This window comes from Pimephales promelas, chromosome 19 (assembly GCF_988280905.1).
Source record: "Pimephales promelas chromosome 19, fPimPro1.hap1.1, whole genome shotgun sequence".
NCBI lineage: Eukaryota > Metazoa > Chordata > Actinopteri > Cypriniformes > Leuciscidae > Pimephales > Pimephales promelas.
This window is the reverse complement of record NC_142787.1, coordinates 13,180,185-13,200,579: the sequence shown is the minus strand read 5'-3', so window position 1 is coordinate 13,200,579 and position 20,395 is coordinate 13,180,185. Positions and strand designations below refer to the sequence as shown.

Here is a 20,395-nt window from a genome sequence, read left to right as displayed (position 1 = left end):
GATTGGGATTTCCTGTATCTAAATTTGTTTAGATCTTCATAGTGAAAGGTAACACTTCTGAAATCTCTGTGTAAACAATGAGTGACGTACACGTGCGAGAGATCACTTCCTTGCGCAGACCGAAGCGCCCGTGCCTTTAGATCAGTTGGACGTGGCTGTGGTGACTCGAGGTAAAAGCGATATAAATACTGTTCGTTTTCTCACACAAACCGCTCGTTTCGTGTCTTAGGCCATCAAAGTGTACTTACATTTATGAGTCATTAAATCATGTTTAATTTGGACTTCTCTGTGCATGCTCTTTGAGGTGGTGACCATAGACCTCCATTATATGACTGACAGACAAGAACGGTTTGACCTAAAAATATCAAAATTGAAAACACTGCTGAAACAAAGACACCTACATCTTGGATGCCCTTGAGGTAAGCTGAAACATATCAAAAATGAATTTCAAAGTCAACTATCCCTTTAAAGCATTGATAAAATTGGCAGTAAAAATCCATTGCAAGCTTGTGTGTAAAAGAAGTTCAAGCATTTTAAAATCTGTGTTAATTGTATGCATTTTGTGTTAAAGCAACAAGAAATGTGTTAAAGGGTTAGTTCACCCAAAAATTAAAATTAAGTCATTAATTACTCACCCCCATGCTGTACCAACCCCGTAAGACCTTCGTTCGTCTTCGGAACACAAATGAAGATATTTTTGATTCAATTTGAGAGCTGTATATCTACCACATTGGCTCCTAAAGGACTGCCTCTTGACGGCCCAGAAAGTCAATGAAGAAAATGTTTAAATATCCCAAGTGACTACCGTGGCTCAACTATATGTTTATCAAGCGACGCGAATACTTTTTGTGCGAAAAAACAAACAAAAATAACGAGTTTATTCGACTATTTCTTTTCTTCCTTGTAGGCCAGAACGAGACTTCCTTATAGATTTCCACGACGCATGCGCGAGATTTGCGATCTGCTTACACCAGCTTAGATCGCAATTCTCGCGCATGCGTCGTGGAAATCTATAAGGAAGTCTCATTCCGAAGACGAACGAAGGTCTTACGGGGTTGGTACAGCATGGGGGTGAGTAATTAATGACTTAATTTTCATTTTTGGGTGAACTAACCCTTTAACAGTATAGCTTCCACAGACGGCTGTAGTGCTAGCTGTGTTAAGAGTTTTGGAAAAATTGTTAAAAATTATGGAAAAATCTGTCAGCAATCATAAAAAAAAACGAACTACAATGGCAAATTACAAAAGTATAGGATTGTGAACACCATCACGATGACTTCGAAACCTTCACCAGACTAGCAGGAGTGCGTCGACTCGAGTAGAACTGGTTTTTAACCGGGCTGGTTCTAGATTCGTCCGGTTCTAGATCCGTCTGGACGAGCAGATGGCCGTGTGTGTGTTGAACACCGCTCTACTGACACGTCCCTCAAAACATTCCTGGCAACATCCAGAGCCCAAGCCATCTGTCTCCAGCACTGAATAAATGTTATTGAGGGACGCATGAATCATAGAGCCATGAATAACATATTATCAGATGACATCATCATCATCACAGCATGATATTCAAACGGCTCTTTCTGCTCGCTCTCGAATGTTTCTCTTATGACTTCTACTCATACCTTCTTCCTCTGGAGTTTCAGACGAGATCTCAACCATGTGTCAAACTGATTTACACAGATCTAAAGTCTGCATGATCAATATGAACTCTAACCTTTCTCAAACAAAACATGATATATATACAGCATTTGGTAAGCATTTCTCTGTGAATTACACATACAGAGAGAGGTCTAGATGTGGATGAGCCAATACCACAACACACACAAACATATTAATACTAAATAAACTAATTAGCGAAATTAAAAATAGAAGCTTCAGGCACATATCTGTCCTTGTCTCCCTTAAGAAAATATTAAACCGGATAGATAAAAACTCAAAGAGATCTCCTGGGACAGTCACAGCTCTCTTCCTCTCTCATGATGATATGCCTTTATTAAATATTATATCTCTGAAAACTGTCTGATGTAGTACAGATCTACATCTAAGTGATAATAGATTCATTTAAAAGAGGACAATAAATGATTGGTGCAAAGAAACAGTTTAAAATGTGCACCATACGCTGGAAAATAAAATGCTGAACGAACATGGTGCACAAAATACACATGTGCATTTACAACAATAACATGTATGTTAAATTGTTTTGTAATGTCTAGTTATATACTGCACTGAGGGTACTGTACTTTGGAAAGCAAATCTTGCACACACACACACACACACACAGGGTTCAGGTGTATTCACACTTCTGTCATGTTCCTTTCGCGAACATGACTTCTTCATTCACACTTTGTCACCATGGCGACACTAGAACACCATTATGTCAAGCTCATCATCTTTAATTTGCACAAATGGGTTCTTATATCACCATGGTGACAGAATCAGAATCAGAATCAGGAATCAAAGTTCTGACCATGGCGACTCTGGAACTCTCCTGTTTAAAGGAACACTCCATCGTTTTTTAAAATAGGGCTTATTCACATTCTTTCCTACATTTTGATATGTGTGCAAATGCATTTTTGTCTCAGTGCATGCACTGTTTTAGCTTGACAGGGTCGGCGCTAGCTTAGCTTAGCACAATGAATGGAATCCTTTGTTGCCAGCTAGCATGTCCTGAGTAAAAGTGATTAAAAAAAATAAACAAACCCACGTTTGATACTCCTAAAAATGCCCAAAATACTCCTAAAGCTTGGATTTCATGTGTTGCGTGATGTCTCTGAGCCCAAGTAGCAGTGATTCGCCTTAGCAGCAGTGCTTCGCCTGTGCTTCCCCCTAATATAGTTCCAAGTCAATATCTGCCTAGGAAATCGCCTAGTGTTAATCTGCATCGCTATTTGTACTCGTTGTGAATACGCAGGCCACAAGAAGTAATTATGTGGGTTTGTTTATTTTTTTTAATCACTTTTACTCAGGACATGCTAGCTGGCAACAAAGGATTCTATTCATTGTGCTAAGCTAAGCTAGCGCCGACCCTGTCGAACTAAAACAATGCATGCACTGAGACAAAAATGCATTTGCACACATATCTAAATGTAGGAAAGAATGTGAATAAGCACTATTTAAAAAAAAAAAACGGTGGAGTGTTCCTTTAAGTTGTCATTAGGTTACAGCTAGGAATGTAATAAACCTGCATGCACATTAATTTGATTTGATAAAAATTCAATTATGTAAATGCCTTTTATGTACATGCATAGAAAAATGTAGTTTTTTAATGATTCCAAATATGCAGTATGCAACCATGCTCCATCTTTCAATGCACCACAGGTCATAGTCTGGAAAATAGGTGACCCCTGCTTTAGCCTGTATATATATACAGTATATATATATATATATATATATATATATATATATATATAAAATGCATTATGAAAGTATTTTCAATGCATTAGTAAATCTTTTAGGTGTAGGTGTTATCTGACTGGACTGAGCAGATGAACTGAATTATGCAGAACAAAAGAGTGACAGAACAAGTGTATCATCGATACTGATGCTCATTTGAATTCTGCAGCGGTTCTGCTGAGGATAAAAGATGGAATATTTTTGTACTTCATGACAAAACTTTAACAAAACGCTAAACAGAGAGAACGCCAGATCCAGGACCCAAGAGACTCAAGAGACTTTGTGTGTGTGTGTGTGGAGGGTGTTTGGGGTTGGCGGGGGTGTTAGATTAAAATCTGTTGAAAAGATGAGAGAGAAAGGAGTGAAACAATGACAGAGCGAGAGGAGGTGTTCGTGCGTTGATATTAAACCTCAGCGGGCGTCACTCGATAATGCCAATGCATAAATGCTCTTGTTTGATCATATCATACTTCATTAACTGAAGGAACACAATATACACAACACGTCTGAACTTCCATGCAATGTTGTCTTCTGTGAATACATCAATGTATGTTTATGTAAATACAGTATAGCGAATGAATCACCAACAGAAATGTGTGTGTGCTGTGTGCTGTGTGCTGTGTGTGTGTGTGTGTGTGTGGGGGGGGGGGGGGGGGTTCTAATGAGCTTAATCTGACAAAACTTTCCTTTGGGGGCATGCAAGGACAACTGATAAATAAAGCAAATCATTTTAAAACATTAAGAAGATTTATGTTGGCATTCAAGACATTTCTATGCATTTGGTTCAAAGTGAAAATACACAAAGTATGTCAGTATGATAATAATCTCAAACTGTATATATATATATATATATATATATATATATATATATATATATTTATATATGATTTACGTATATATATATATATATTTATATATGATTTTCATATATTCATTTTATATATATATATATATATATATATATATATCATTTTATATAGAAAAAAACAATACCATTCAAATCTATGGGGTTTCTTTTTTTTAAAGAACCCTTTTATTTAACAAGGATGTATTAAATTGATCAAAAGTAACAGTACAGATATTTATAATGTAATAATAATATTTCCAATAAATGCTAAAATAATATATATCACAAAAATATGAAGCAGCACAAAGTCTCAAGTAGAGCCAGACCGATAAAGGATTTTGAAGGCCGATACCGATACAAATATTTGTTGGCTTTAAAATCCGATATTCCGATATATTGGCCGATATTATTTTTATTTCAGAAATGTGCAACAAAATATTAACAGATTTCCCTAACATTAGTTATTTATTTATGAGTTTTAACTAAAATAATATGATAATGCATTTTAAAAAGAAACTTGTTTCTATTGTCACAACAGAACAGAGGAACATCAAAATATATTAAAGTTCTGATAAATAAAATAATAATTAGTCCCTACATTGCCTAATAGTTATAAGCTACCTTATAATTACAATGTCAACTTGCTTATCCCTTTACCTGCACTTTTTGACAACACACGACATGGTTGACGCGTGATTCGTCCATTTTTATTTTATTTTTGAAATTATAACCATTATAACTGCCGATACCGATATTTTAGAAAATGCCTAATATCGGCCGATAATATCGGCCTGCCGATATATCGGTCTGGCTCTATTCTCAAGATAATGTTTCCGAAATGTTTCTTGAGCAGCAAAGCAGCATATTACAATGATTTCTGACGGAAAAAAATGAATGAAAAGTAATGAAAAAGAAGAATGATTTTAAAAAAATACAATATTGCTGTTTTTAACTGTATTTGTGATCAAAAACATTAAAAAAAGGTACTGGCACTAAACTTTACTACTCTATATAGCTATATAGTGCTACTCTATATATAACATACGCATATTAAGTTATGTGCTCTATTATGTTTACAAATACTCAACATTGACTTTTGATGAACTTCCAACACATCTTCCCTCTATCAGCACCTCTGCTGGAGAAAGGCAGGCGCATCAACACCAGTGTTGGGAGTAACGCATTACAAAAGTAATACATTACTGTAACATGTTACTTTTTGCTGTAACGCAGTAGTGTAAGGCATTACTAATCAATTTTCAGTAATATTTTACTCGTTACATGTTCAGTGAGGCTTGTATTACAGTTGTATTACAGTGTATTGTCTGCTTTTACTTCTTAAAGGCAACAGACTATGTGAAAGTTTTAAAGCAGTCTTTTAGTGCCAGTTCAGAGCGGTCGCGTCTGTAACATTGTTTTTTCCTCATAAATGCAAACACGAAAACTAAAATAAAATGAATATTTCAAGTTCTATGGAGACTGGAGAGCCAACCCTTCCTCATCCGATTTGCGCAGTGTAATTAACAGAATTACAAAAAATATATTTTGCCTCCTATTTTTTTGTCACGCATGAATGTGTCTTTTCCCTAATATTAAAAATAAAACATAGACTGATATTTTTCTAATGTCTGGAGTCCTTTAAGGAAGTAGCCTATATACGTTTCAATACATGTATTTTCTGAAAATTTTTATTTCAAGTTTTGACTGCAAATGTCATGTCCATAATGCTGGACTTACCCAATTTTCAATAATTTATCCTCAACTAGTTTTGTGGTTAACTTCAAATGTTAACTTCAAATAATACTAATAGCCTAATTTAAAGATAAGGCAGCATTGGATCTGGACGGTAAGGAGAATAACGCTGGAGTTGGAAGAGGTGTGTCGCGATTCTGTAGGTTCGTGGATCTGAGTCGTGTGGCGAATCACGATTTCGGTTTCATATTGCATATCGTTACAGGCCAAAAGTTAAGTTCTACTTAGTTATTTTGGTGAAAGTAACTCAAAAGTAATACATGAGTAATGTAACGCATTACAATTCTGAGACAGTAATATTGTAAGGTAATGAATTACTTTTAAATAACAGTAACAAGTAATACCTAATGTATTACAGTTTGGAAGTAACTTGCACAACACTGATCAACACACACATAAACAAGACATGCTTCGACAAACACACACACTAACAGTCACAGACACACAACCCACTCTCTCGATTTCTCTTTAATTTTGCATGGCTCTCTCACTCTTAACTGGCATTCACAGTGCGGCGCTTTGAACTAGTGCAGTGCAGGATGGCAGATTACCCATGAGACTCTGATCAGCTTTGAAGCGCTGCTTTGATTCCCCTCCACACACTGACACACACCCACTCCTTTCTCTCTCACACACACACACACATTCAGCCTGTGCGACCTCCGTCGTTTGACTTCAGCTATATTCAGTTACCAAACCCTAAAGACTCTAATAGAACAACAACTGCTCACAATGCAATTATAGTCCTGAACACTGCACACATACAACACTCGGTATAAGGCGTGAAAAAGTAAACGTTTTTTTAAATGAAATTAACACTTTTATTCAGCAAGGATGGATTAAATTGAAAAGTGACAGTAATGACATCAATAATGTTACAAAAAATTTCAATTTTCAAATAAATGTGTATCTTTTGAACTAAGAATCCTGAAAAAAATATGAAGCAGCACAACATAATATCAGAAATGTTTCTTGAGCAGCAAATCATCATATTAGAATGATTTCTGAAGGATCATGTGACACTGTAGTAGAAGACTGTAGTAATGATGCTGAAAATACAGCTTTGATCACAGGAATATATTACATTTTAAATTTACACAAAACAGAAAACAGTTCTCTTAAATTGTAATAATATTTCACAATATTATTGTTTTTTCCTGTATTTTTGATAAACTAAATTCAGCCTTGGTGATCAGAAGAGACTTCTTTCAAAAACGCCTCGATTACGTATGTAACCCTCGTTCCCTGAGTAGGGAACGGAGACATTCCGTCGGATGACGACGAATGGGGTTTCGCTCAGAAATCCTATCGACTTTGACTATTACAAAACGAGCTAATGGCAAGAAATGCAATGGGTCTGCGGATTTTGCATAGCGTATCTCCGCCTTACCTCGTGGGTATAAAAAGGAGGATGCCGCAACATACAGGTATGTTTCTTCGCTGAGGAGACTCGGCTGTTCCAGCGGTACAGCGGAAGGTGGCAGAAGACGTAACCCTACTCGAGTTCCGTCGGATGACAACGAATGGGGTTACCAGTCTAATCACGCCACCTTCAGAAGGGGGGGGGGACTTAAGAATACACATATGACCCGAAGGAAGCATATGGAGAAACACTGGGGTTTCCAGCCGCAGTTGGAATATTTAAACCCCAGGGGAGGCAAGGTGGCTTGCCAAGGGAAAGAAATGCTCAGAGAGGCTTACAGTGGAAATACACATGTTGGGGTCGCTCAGGGGTGGGACCATGCACATTGAAGGCACCTAGCCAAAACGCAGGCAATAGACACTGGCGTCTGCATCACCAGTGCTGGAGGAACTCAGGGCTTATAAGGCTAACCTTAGGAGAATATCCAGTCCCACGCATCCAGTCCGAGGAGTGGAATGGCGAGCAAGCGAAGACACCTGAGCGGGTCATGGTACGGGCTGGTACATGAGCGGACCCAGGCTCCACTCGGAGATTGTAGAATCTGGCGAATGTAGGGTGTCACCCAGCCTGCAGCTCAGCAGATGTCTGTTAGTGAGGCGCCATGCGCTAGAGCCCAAGAGGATGCCACATTCTGGGTGGAGTGGGCAGTCACACCAAGGGGGCATGGACAACCTTGCTGCTGGCATGCCAAAGCAATGGTGTCCACTATCCAGTGGGACAGCCTTGCTTGGAGAGAGCCTTTCCTTTCAGCTTCCCAACATAACAGACAAAGAGCAGGTCTGAGGTCCTGACACTGCGTCCTGTCTACGTAGGCACGAAGAGTGTGTACTAGACAAAGACTGGGTCTGCCTCCTCCGGGGGCAGCGCTTGCAGGTTCACCACCTGGTCCCGGAAGGGAGTGGTAGGAACCTTGGGCACATATCCAGGCCGGGGTCTCAGGAACACATTAGAGTAGGCCGGCCCGAATTCCAGGCAACCGAATTCCAGATTGGTGGACAACGCTGAAGTGATGGTAGCCACCACCGCTGGTGGTAGGGTACTCAAACCTACCTCGTCCCGTTCAGGAGCCACACGTGGAGGTTCCAAGATTGGGATGAGGGTGCCATAGGGTGCCCGTCTCTGAGAAAGGAGGTCCTTCCTCAGAGGAAATGGCCAAGGAGGTGCTGTCACAAGGAGTACAAGTTCAGAGAACCAGGTCCGGTTGGGCCAGTGTGGCGCAACCAGAATGACCTGCTCCTCGTCCTCCCTGATCTTGCACAGGGTCAGTGCGAGAAAGCTCACTGGGGGAAACGCATAGTTGCACAGGCTCTGCGACGAGCTGTGCACCAGTGCATCCGTGCCGAGCGTGCCCTCGGACAGGGAGTAAAACCGGTCGCTGTGGGACAACTCGTGGGAGGCAAACTGATCTGTGCGTCCCTGAACTGATCCCAAATCAGCTGAACCAATTAGGGATGGAGTCGCCATTCTCCAGGTAGAGGCTGAAGCCGTGAGAGCTTGTCGGCTGCACAGTTCAGGACTCCCGGAACATAAATGGCTCGAAGCGAACTCAGATGCTTTGGACTTCATAAGAGGTGGCGGACGAGTTGCGACATACGGCGGGAGCGTAGACCACCTTGTCGGAGATGTACGCTACTGTCGCGGTATTGTTTGGTCGGACTAGTACGTGCTGGTTCTTGAGCAGCACATGGAAGCGGTGCAGAGCGAGACGTACTGTGAAAAACCTGATAAACATCTCATTTTGAGGAAAGTACAGCCTGAGAGTAAGTAATGATTTTTTGATGAATTATTACAAACTGCACAAATGTGATTCTGAAATCTCAACTATAACATAGACAGTAACCTCACAGAGATTGGTAACCTGAGACACCTTAAACAACGAGTTCTGATCAATACTATATGAAATGGATTTATGATTTCATGACGAATAATTCATTTAGACTGAGTACACACACACACACACACACACACAGAGCAGAAAGGACATCTATAGATGAGTGCTCAGGGTCAGAAGAACCTCTGACCTTACAGCAGCTTTTAGCACATTCCCAAAGAGAAACCTCTCATCTCATCCATGCGTCTCTCTTTCATTGGCAGTTCTGTGCTGAATGCTGTGTGTGTGTGTGAGGTGGTAATACTGATCAAAGCTGCAGCTGAAACGTCTTGTCAATAGCAGATCAACGTTTAGCGCTCGATAAAATCGGTCCTATAATTAGAATGGCACGTGTTTAACGTGAACTAATCAATCACTTTTAACCCCTCCGCTCTCAGACACACACACACACACTTGCCAATATGACATTGTGATGTTAAACATTTAGAATAGGTGATCTGGGATCACATGTACACTCGCATCAAAAGTTTTGTTCACTTTTTTATTTATTTTTTTTTACTTAAAAAAAATAAATAAATAAAAAAAAAATTAAAAAAAGTTTTGTTCTCTAAGACTGTTTTTATTTGACCAAAAATACACTACAAATAGTATAATTGTGCAATACTCTGAAATTTAATTACGTTTTCTATTTGAATATATTCAAAAATGCAATTTATTTCTGCGATGCAAAGCTAAGTTTTAGTGTATTTTTTTAACTTGTCCTGCATAACCATGATTTAAGAATTTTACTGCCTGGCTAACGTCAGACCACGTCTCATTGACATTGAGATGTTGTCTGGGAACCACATGTCTTCTGTCCTGATTTCTTTGAGAGGAGGGTCTATGAGCGGGTAAATGTATGTGTTTTTCAATTTAATGTACAAAATAAGTGTGCACAACTTACAAATGAACGTTTTCCGCTCTCACCTGCAAGTGTAGGCAGAGAACAGGTGGTCTATTGTGGCTGTTCAAACGCATTCGACCACATGAGGGTCTACACTACGTATATACCAGTGTAAACAGGGCCTTTGTCACATAAACATCAAAGCAACAGCAGCAATTGATCCACCAATGGTGTGTCTTTGGGGTGGGACTATTTGACTGTCTGACCAATGGCGGAGGGGGAAGTGTTCTATGTTGGGAAACCTGTCAGAAAACAGACATCGTTTTTGCAGTTTTATTTGGTGATGCTAGAAGCACATACATAATGGGTCAAATTTAGGAATGTTTCAAATCACATTGTCTGGTTTGTTTTAAAATAAAGCCCCAAAAGTGATTATAATAGTTGATACACATTTGAAGCACAGTTTGGAAGAAGGATTAATGATGTATTGACTCATTGTTAAAATTGTGTTATTTTCTAACTAAAAAAGGAGAGTACCTTTAAAGAAAAAAAAGAGGCAACACTTCACAGAATAAAGTGTAAAAGAACACCATCCAGGTAACCGTAGTGTGTACTATGATTTGGAATGCATTCATTTTAATTTTGCGCACTAATTAGTAAGGATGTAGAGAAAGACAAGACAAGGCGACAGAGAATGAGAGTGAATCTGTGAAAAGAGTTCATTAACGGTTGGTCATTAAGATAGTGATGCCTTGTTAAATACATTATCTTGACCTTGACAAACACACTTACACACACCATCTGAGGGCCTGCGGTCTCATTTATACTGAATATCCCAGTTACGCCCCCACACACACTGCCTTTACACCTCAAACAAACCCTGTGTGTGTGTGTGTGTGTGTGTGAGAGATGTTTTCATTTGCCTGTGTGTGGCATCTGTCAATGTGTCTGACTGGATGAGACTGTTACCGTGGAAACAAATCTCTCTTTGATTTATCAATGCTATCAATGACAGGGGTGAGTTTACTGCTGTCCTGACTCCTGATCAAACACACTAACACACACACACACAGATGTGGTGTTTGGCACGTATGGATCTGTGTCAGCAGAAACACAAGATAGAGTGTCAGAGACACACAGTTTCCAGGAGGTCAGTTCTTACTGTATGATATGTGTGTGATACACTAATGCCAAAGAGAGAGGGTGTGTGTGTGAGAGAGAGAGAGAGAGAGAGAGAGAGAGAGAGAGAGAGAGAGTGAGAGAGTGTCATGTGACGAGAAGATTCTGGATGTAAAAGGCTTTGTCTTGACATCATACAGTAACTTTTCTGAATCTTTTAATTTTGAATCCATTATAATCCACAAGAGGGCGCCACCCCCGGTCTCTCATGTCTATGATCTAACTAACATTATCATTCTTACATTTGATAAAACTTTTCAGCGCAGAAATTCCGGAGAGTTCCCAATACAATATATTTAAATATTAAAATCTCTGGAGACTTAACATGAATTCACATCTTTTAATATACAGTATAAGAGGCTACAAAAACATAGTCTACTGTATTTTTAATAAAACCAAGATGCCAAAACAACTCATTCTATAGTTGTTAATATTATTTATATATTATTTTAGTATTCTAGTATTTATTAATATTTAGAAATGAATATTTATCCGTTTGTAGTTACTATCGTAATAACAGTATATTTTGTAGAATTACATGGCACTAACCCTAAACCAAACCCTAACCCTATAAGTACTGTATGTGTTAATTAATATTACTCTGTACTTTAATGTATAATTACACTGTAATACAGAGACCTTGAATTAATGTGTAACAAAAAAAAAACACATCACGATATAATAAATAAATGTTTTTTGGGTATTAAAAAGTTTTCGGCCATTAAAAAAATATTGGAGATTCAAATCAGAGCCAGGAAAAGGTTTGTAGTATGCCATGAATTAAGTATTAATATGTTGGCATGTCATTCACTCTCTCATGATCACATGGTCACCGCTGCATCTGGGTCAGATTAATCCAGCGGTGCATAATCTCAATCCTAATCTCCAGTTTCTGATCACACACACACACACACACACACACACACACACACACACACACACACACACGCACACACTTATATAAGAGAATTAATGACTGAATAGTGAATGTAGACATATAAAAACCCAGCAGGACGGTTCAGAAATCTGCCCTGACTCGCTCAGAGCTTTCAAGCAGGGGTATTTAACAGATGTGACGCGTGTCTTCATGCCACTGACCTCTGCCTGTAAGCTCTGACCTCAAAAAACATCCAGGTTGTTTAAGTTCAGAATCACACACATCAGATTTAGTCATAAAGAATATTTCACTGTTTCCAAGCAATGTTGTCGTGCACCTCAAAAATCAAAAATAAGAAATTATATTTTGCATTAGGACAATTTTTTTTTTGTATGTAATACTCATTATTCTTAATAGTGGAGTGGTTATCATTAGAGGCTCATTAATACAAAAGCATATTGCATTCACTTGAAGAAAAAAAATCCACTCTGTTTTTTTTTTTTAATTAATGAGTATATTAACTGTTTAAAACAAAAATGTTTTTGATCTGTTTTTCTGAATTAATTATCACATAATTATGAGATATATTTTTCGTGAAAAACATTGTTCACTCTGTTTTTATGAATTAATGAGTTAGTCATAATTTTTTAGACAATCAAGTCATTAATTCAGAAAAACAGAGAAAAACTTTTTTCCATGAAAAATTATCTCATAATTCTGAGATAATTCATTCATTAATTCAGAAAAACAGAGCAAAAACTTTTTTCCATTAGAAAATTATTCCGTAATTCTGAGATAATTAACTTGTTAATTCAGAAAAACAGAGCAACAACTATTTTCGAAGAAAAATTATCTCATAATCCTGAGATAATTAACTTGTTAATTCAGAAAAACAGAGATTTTGTTTCCTCAAGTGAATGCAATTTACTTCCGTACAGTGCATTACTATAACATAATTTATTATATTTTTAATACAATAGTAAAATATCTATAATAATATTTAATATATTTTGACAGTTTAACCATACATTTTTTTTATTTTTTTTTTATTTAAATGTATATTTTTAAAAGGAAATGCTTTTCAGTAAACACAATACTTGAAATTTTGTGGGGGGAAATTGTTGTTTGGGGCTTAAATTTGTTGAAAAATTTACACAAAAAATAACTTGGAAAATATGAAAACCTGTGCAATTATGCATCTTACGAAAGAGTACAGAATCATTTTTTTTACAGTCTATAATCAAAACACAGGAAAAAAATGAGCAGAAACAAGCGATAAAAGCATTGGTTATGCACGTTGTGGATATTTCTCCAGATTTTCTCAGTTTTTGTTCAAAATGTTACTTTTTTATAAAATTGTTGATTAAAAACTAAAATTAAAAAACATGATTAAAATTTTTTTTTTGCTTGTTTAAAAGGAAAGATTCTATTCTTTCTATTGATATATTGCATGTCCAGATTCTGAAGGCCATGAAACGTATTGAGAAAATGATGAAAAATACTGGCGGTGGCTTTAAAAAAAAGAAAGAAACCCTGACAGGGAAAGAGTTATGAAAGAGACGGGGGAAAACTTATGGAAAAATACTGACCATGGGAAAAGTTGGAGGAGTTGCAGCACATCCGTTGCGCGAGTGTTTTAGCGTGTGTTTCACGTGTGTGCTGACAAGACGGACAGCTGAATACACTCAACAGACACTCTGACATCATCACCACCTCATTCTCATCTCTCCTGACACACACACGCACAAAAGAGCGCATGATTTCCTCTCAGACCAGAAACGTCCTGACATGCCCACCTCCGGATCTGTCCTACAAGGACACACACACACACCCACACACATGGAGGGCATTCCCAGCAGGCCTGTCGGGATGACCTTGGTTGTCACAGTGTGTCACGAAACATGAACTCTCTCTCACAGACACACACTCACACACATGATGAATCTTCTGATGAAGTCTCACCTTCGTCCATGGTCTTGGTGGGATTGAAATGAGAGTGTTTGTTCCTGCGGTGTTTGAATCTGATACTCTCTCTGTCTATCTCTCCGCCCTGAGCAATCATCTCGTCTGCTCAAGAAAAACACAAAAGAGGAGAAAAGTGTGTAGAGGGATGAGAGCTGCCTGTCTGGAGAAGATGACAGGCCATGATTCCTCTGCCAAAACTTTAAAAGATCTGAATTCACCAACACAACATGTTATCACATGACAAATATATATATATATACACTCTAAAAAATGCTGGGTTGTTTTAACCCAACTTTGGGTCAAATATGGACTAACCCAGCCGTTGGGTTAAATTTTTACATTACATTTTTAACCCAACATTTCGGGTTTGTCCATATTTGACCCAAAATTGGGTTAAAACAACCCAGCATTTTTTAGAGTGTATATATATATATATGCATACTGAGACAAAAATTTGACAAAAAATGCACTGCAGCTTGTTGCAACCACAATCAATCAGTTATATAAAAAAACCCAAGTAATAAAAAAATAATTATGAAATACATATGTATTTCTGTATATAAGACAAAAATAACTCAACACGTTAATTAATTCCTTTTAAAAAAATTAATGAAATAAATATTATTAACACAATAATTGATTAAAATACATAAATGAATACAAATAATAAATTTGAATGGAAGAAATATTTGATATAATTTATTTGTTATTTTAACGATGTATTATTTATTAATATATAAAAAAATTCCACTACCAAAAGTTTGTGGTTGGCAAGATTTTATATATATATATATATATATATATATATATATATATATATATTACACATAACATACATACAGTACAGTATATATATATATAAATATACTATATATTTCCATCGACACTTACAGCAGAGTTTGACCTTGAGCTGGCATTCACCCTACCAGAAGTACATTACATGCACTCACCTTCTCTAGCCAGAGGTGTGTGTGTGTGTGTGTGTGCGTGTGTGTGTGTGTGTGTGTTTTAGGAAGTTCACCAGATCAAACTGATCTTCTTAATATATGAGAAAGAAAACAGCTTTAACACTGTTCCCCCAAAAGACAGAAACTAATAATCACACAACTCATGAGAAAAAAAGAGAATATTCATAATAACGCACCAGCTGAATATTTTTTCATGCATTCCCAGCTAACAAAATTATCTTCCAAGAACGTTTTGCTAACATTCCCATTCATTTATAAAAAGATTGTTTTTGAATGCTCACAGAACGTTTAAAATATCCTATGCTTTTTTCTTGGTTATGCAAACTTTAATGGAACGTTCCTGTTTATAATTTTGTTACTTTTGAATGTTCTCTGGACATTTTAATACAAGTAATAGGCTAACATTTAAAAACTGTGAACTAAAACGTTTCAGGTAAAAATGTTTCATGGTTGATATGTCTGTACTAGAACATTAATCACATTAGCATTAGCTAACGTTCTGAGAAAGTTCCCTGTTAGCTGGGCGATATCCCATAATAATAATACACCTTATCCCCATGGTAACCCATAAGGTCTATTGCATTCTGGTAAGTTTAAAATGTATTTTAAGTGACACACACACACACCTTCAGGGGATCTGAATACTGTAAATTCACGTGTATCCCATTGCAATTAAAATATCACTGAGACTAAACCCTATTATGTGTGTGTATGAGACGAAAATCAGAAAATGTCTGTTTAGCAAACCATCACCTCCCACATCAACTATCCACTGGCAACTGCTACTGTACAGTATGTGTGTTTGTGTGTGTGCGCAGCTTGTTTGGTTGTGGAAAGTCTGTTTAAACCAAGGGAATGTTTGATCCAGGCCAATTTAGAGGCCTTTACGAAAGTTTGTGTGTGTGTGTGTGTCAGTGTGTGTGTGTCAGCCAACAGATGTAAAATATTCCTCCTCCTGTGCTAATTATGAGCCCCGAACTGCAAGCGGAGACAGACCGTGTGTGTGTGTGTGTGTGTAATGATTTGCCTCTCTCCGCAGGCAGGGACGCCCTCTATATTACACAATCCTCTACACACACACACACACACACACACACACACACACACACACACACACACACACACACACACACACACACACAATATCCCAGAATTTATTTAATTAACAACAGCTCAGGCCCAAAACTAATGAGCTCTGTCTCTCTCTCTCTCTGTGTGTGTGTGTGTGTGTGTGTGTCGAAGTGAGGGAATCTACCCGTGGAAACATACGCTCTGAAATCTAAACGCTACAGTGAGTGATACCATTAAACTCCAGAAAGAGTGATGGAAGAAAAAGATGAAATGATAAAGCGATGGTGGGGAAAGATAAAAAGAAAAGGCAGCATGTGTGAGAGTGTACGCTGGAGAAAGAGAGATTATTTAAGGACAGGTTCTCTGGTGCAGTCATTCAGGGATGAGGCAACTATTTGAAACTGCTCCCATTTTAAATGAGCGAGAGACAAGGGGCGGTTAGGGATATGATTTCTAAAGCCAAAAACACACTAGAGCAGACAGACCTGAAGCATAATGCAGAAATATAACGTTACACACGTAAGCATGTGAACGCAAGTGTTTCCAGTCACGCAACGTCTCGTTGTGTTTGAAATTCATAACACACCGCAAGAACGTGTTGATCAAGTTAAGATGGGAAGAAGTCTCTTCTGCTTACTAACGCTGCATTAATCTGATCAAAAATACAGTAAAAGTGTAATATTTTTAAATATTATTTAATAATTTATTCCTGTGATCAAAGCTGACATTTTGAGTCACACGATCCTTCAGAAATTCTTCTAATTTGACGATTTGCTGCTCAAGAAACATTGATGAAAGAACAGCATATATTTGAAATAAAAATCTCTTGTAACATTATACATGTCTTTATTGTCACTTTTGATCAATTTAAAGCAACCTTGCTGAATAAAAGTATTAACTGCTTTAAAAACAACAACAACAACAACAACAAAAATCACACAAGGACAGGAAAGCATAAGCATATTGCATAATTGTTGCATTTGTTTCATAGTGTTTTTGCTTGGTTTTAAACTGACCTGTCTCTCTCAAAACTGATCTTTCTTACGCATTGCTATCCATCAAACGCTCCACTTGTGTAGAAATCTTTTTTTCCCCCCAGATAGTTGCATGTGCACACACACTACATGCCTAGAAGAACATACCACATGCATTCATTGATAAACAGAAGACAAGAATGGGGTTTTGTGTGCATGTTTTAGCATGTAAGTGTACACATATGTAAAATGCTGAGCATGTACAGTACATTGCATCACAATGACACTGTCAACATAATCACCATCTAAATCAATCTCTCTCTTTCTCTCTCTTACACACACACACACACACACACTGAACTGGGCTGTTGAGTGCATAACACTCTTGTTTGTTCTGGTTCATGTCACATCAGTTCTTTCTGCTCCCAACAGACTAAAACACACACACACACACACACACACACACACACACACACACACACACACACACCGAGGGCTGTGTACTGCAGGAATAATCCATCATTCTCAGGTGAGCGCAGGTTCAGCACTCTTTCTCTTACATACTTTATTCATACAAGTTCCTGGACTGCATTAGCAGATCCGACTGAATCTTCTGTCTAAAAAAGAGAACTCACAAATGAGATCTTTATTATCTCAGGTCTTTCTGAAACACTCTATAGAAACTTAAAAGAATCGGATTGAACTTGAAAGGGTTCTTTCAGGGTTATTGCTTCATTTATAGAAGCATTTGGGGGTTCCCATCATGGGATCCTTTTATAAATGTATTTTACATTTTATAATTAAATTGTAATAAATTAAACAGTTCATAAATATATATTATCATTAGAAAAAAATGAAATAGTGTTAAAAATGTCAGTATTATGCAATAATTTCAGACATTTCTACTTATATAGAAACTTTTTGGCATAAAGTGCTCTTTAAAATTGAGTCAAGAACACAAATTAAGATTTTTAAAAACTGCAATTGATTATACATATATATATGTATATATATATATATATATATATATATATATATATATGAGATATAATTTCTTCATATATACTGTCATTTCTCATAATATTTTTGTTCATAAACTCCATTTTTTTATTGTTAATACTTTACAATAAAGTTAATAAAATTGTTTAATTAGTGCTTAACTGGGTTATATTTTTTTATGGTGTCCATGGAGTAATTATACATTGAAGTACTGAGAAATAATAATTACTATAAAGTTAGGGTTAGATAAGGGTTTTGTTTATGGTTAGTTACATGTAATTATGGATAATTTATAGTTATTGCTATATAGCAACTACACGTAACATGTGATGAGGAAACGTCTCGGTTACGGATGTAACCCTTGTTCCCTGAGTAGGGAACGGAGACGTTCCGTCGGATGATGACGAATGGGGTTTCACTTAGAAAGCCTATCAGCTTCGATCAATATAAAACGTGCCAATGGCAAAGAAATGCCATGGGTCTGCGGAATTTGCGTGGCGTAACACAAATGTACCTCTGCCCCACCTTGTGGGTGTAACTCCACCTCACCTCGTGGGTATAAAAAGAATGAAAAAGAATATCCGGCAGAAGGCAGATATGTTTCTTTGCTGAGGAGCCAAGACTGAGGTCAGGCGATCCCCGCGGCACAGCGGAAAGGGGGGATGCAGTCTCCTCGCTCCTCCTAGGAACGTGACGGACAGGTTGTGCTTCCCCACAGACTTACCTTTGATAGGGTCATGGTGTGCAGCACTAGCAGCGACATACAACTTGAGGGTGGAGGGAGACAGCCTTCACTCCAACCCATCTTGAAGGAAAGAAAGCACGACACTGATCGAACATCTCCGGAGGTCTTCTCAGTGAGAAGAGCACCAGTTGCACTTCAACGCGAAGAGGTATCTTGAGGATGATGCTCTAACGGAAGTGATGGTAGCCACCACCGCTGGTGGTAGGGTACCCAAACCTGCCTCGTCCCGTCCAGGAGCCACACGTGGAGGTTTCAAAGATTGGGACGAGGGTGCCCCTTCCCTAAGAAAGGAGGTCCTTCCTCCGGCCAAGGAATCGGCCAAGGAGGTGCTGTCGCGAGGAGTGTAAGTTCGGAGAACCAGGTCCGGGTGGGCCAGTACAGCGCGACCAGAATGACCTGCTCCTCATCCTCCCTGACCTTGCGCAGGGTCTGCACAAGAAGGCTCACTGGGGGAAACAAATATTTGCGGCCCCGCGGCCAGTTGTGTGCCAGTGCATCCGTGCCGAGTGTGCCCTCGTCAGGGAATAATATAGGGCACAATTCTTCAAGTCGTGAGAGGCAAACAGATCTATCTTTGCATCCCCGAACTAGTCCCAAATCAGCTGAACCGACTGGGGATGGAGTTGGCATTCTCCAGGTAGGGGCTGAAGCTGTGAGAGCTCATCGGCTGCACGGTTCAGGGCTCCGGGGATATAAATGGCAAGAAGGGACCACAGATGCTTCTGACTCCATATGAGGAGGTGGCGGGCGAGTTGCGACAAACGGCGGGAGCGTAGACCACCTTGCACCATAGACCACCGGCACAGAGTGAGACAACTAGCAACTCGAGGCAACTGACGTGCCATAGGCGCTTGGGTCCTGTCCAGGAGCCCACGACAGCATGTCCATTGCACATGGCATGCCAGCCCGTGGCAAAGGCATCTGTCGTTACAACAACATGCCGGGAAGCTCATTACAGGGGCACTCCGGCCTGTAGAAAACTGAGGTTCGTCCACGGGGTGAAGGTCTGACGGCAGGTCAGAGTAACTGGTACAGTACTTGGAGAGTGCCGTGTTGCCATGCCCACCTCGGGACTCGGTCGCACCAAAGCTGAAGCGGTCTCATATGAAGCAATCCGAGCGGCATTACCGCGGCTGCAGATGCCATATGCCCCAGGAGCCTCTGAAAAAGTTTCAGTGGAACCGTACTCATGCCCTCGAACTGTCTCTGGGCAAGTCAGCAGTGATTGTGCGCATGTAAGCTGCGCGGACATGGCGACCGAGTCAAATTCCATATCGAGAAAAGAGATCCTCTGCATGGGGCAAAGTTTGCTCTTTTCCCAGTTGGCCCAAAGGCCCAGATAAGCCAGGTGCCGGAGGACTAGGTAGGAGGAGAACAAGGGCTGCCTCTGCGATCTTCGTGAAGACGCGAGGAGACAGGGCTAGCCCGAAAGGGAGAACCGCGTACTGGTATGCCTGCCCCTCGAAAGCAAGTGCTCGTGCCAATCAGAGT

At 38.8% G+C, this 20,395-nt stretch overlaps 1 long non-coding RNA gene across 1 annotated transcript in view; it reads right to left on the bottom strand.

Moving 5' to 3' along the window:
- LOC148970768 (uncharacterized) overlaps positions 1-20,395 on the bottom strand; it is a 44,068-nt gene that overhangs the window by 6,859 nt on the left and 16,814 nt on the right. Inside the window, exon 4 of the long non-coding RNA XR_016147588.1 lies at positions 14,145-14,249. This is a non-coding gene — a long non-coding RNA (uncharacterized LOC148970768). The remainder of the gene's footprint in view (positions 1-14,144; positions 14,250-20,395) is intronic.